A 1135-nucleotide genomic window follows, 5' to 3' on the forward strand; every position below is an offset into this window, starting at 1 on the left:
CAACAAGGCGGTTCCTCCAGGGCGAGGCTCTTCCATTGCACTACGGTTGAGCTGACCCTTGCGAATATCCCTAATGTGGATATCTCGGTGCAAAATGCATCAAATCTTATCTATCTCGAGTACTCACTCCTGAAAGCCCGGATTAAGAAAGCGCAAGAGAAAAACTTTCGGGAACAGCTGCTCGATAAGAGGATGCACGGTATCTTCCACGGAAATGTGAAGGATCAGTCAATGTCTTGTGAGCTAACGTTTGCTTTCCTTAAATCGCCCGGATTGAAGTCTGATACGGAGGGTTTCAATTTTGCATGCCAAGACGGTGTCATTTCCACCTTAACATACCGTCGCCATATTTTGAGCCACGACATTCCCGATGATAGCTGCAGGGCGTGCCATGCACACCCCGAGCATTTAGCTCACATATTATCTAGTTGTCCAACACACGCGGGAACGACCTACATTCAAAGGCACAATGCGGCACTAAGAGTACTTTATTACCATCTCTGTCACTCTTACGGCATTAACCTTAATATCGCTCCTCTAAATGATCCTAGGGAAATCGAGTCAATTGTCGAGAATGGGAAGTGTCGTATATACTAGAACTTTATATTCTCGACAATTGTTTCTGTTGCTCACTCGAGGCCTGACATGGTTCTTCTTGACTTCGAGAAGCGAACCATGTTCGTTATCGAATTTTCGGCACCAGCTGACAAAAACATCATAGCCAAGGAGAATGAAAAGAAAGAGAGGTATCGACACCTTACAAGGGAGTTGCAACGATTGTACCCGGAATATTCTGTTAAACTAATCGTCCTTATCATCGGCGCTCTTGGAGATGCCCTGCTTTCACTTGCTAATGGCCTAAAAAGCATCCCTGCATGTCAAGAATATGCTAAAACACTTGCGGGAAAAAAACAGAAGGTGGTAGTCCTTGGGTCGCTCCGTGTTCTTAGGGTTCACGAGGCTTTTGCTAGATCGTCGTATTGATTCCTTTACAGACTGTAACCACCTATTTCACGGTCGTGAGACGTGGTATGTGGCTGAAATTTTACCGCGATTTCGCTGGGAGCGGGTGCAATTTTCCAGATTCGCACCCGCTCCGGGTGAAATCCTGCGGTCGTGCTTATGACAAGTTTTT

At 46.1% G+C, this 1135-nt stretch overlaps 1 protein-coding gene and 1 pseudogene across 1 annotated transcript in view; one reads left to right on the plus strand and one right to left on the minus strand.

Annotated features, from left to right (window-relative positions):
• Positions 1–1135, minus strand: part of LOC117181522 (TNF receptor-associated factor 4) — a 252317-nt gene that overhangs the window by 159836 nt on the left and 91346 nt on the right. The window lies entirely within an intron of this gene.
• Positions 19–87, plus strand: LOC117182398 (annotated as a pseudogene).

This window comes from Belonocnema kinseyi, chromosome 10 (assembly GCF_010883055.1).
Source record: "Belonocnema kinseyi isolate 2016_QV_RU_SX_M_011 chromosome 10, B_treatae_v1, whole genome shotgun sequence".
Lineage (NCBI taxonomy): Eukaryota > Metazoa > Arthropoda > Insecta > Hymenoptera > Cynipidae > Belonocnema > Belonocnema kinseyi.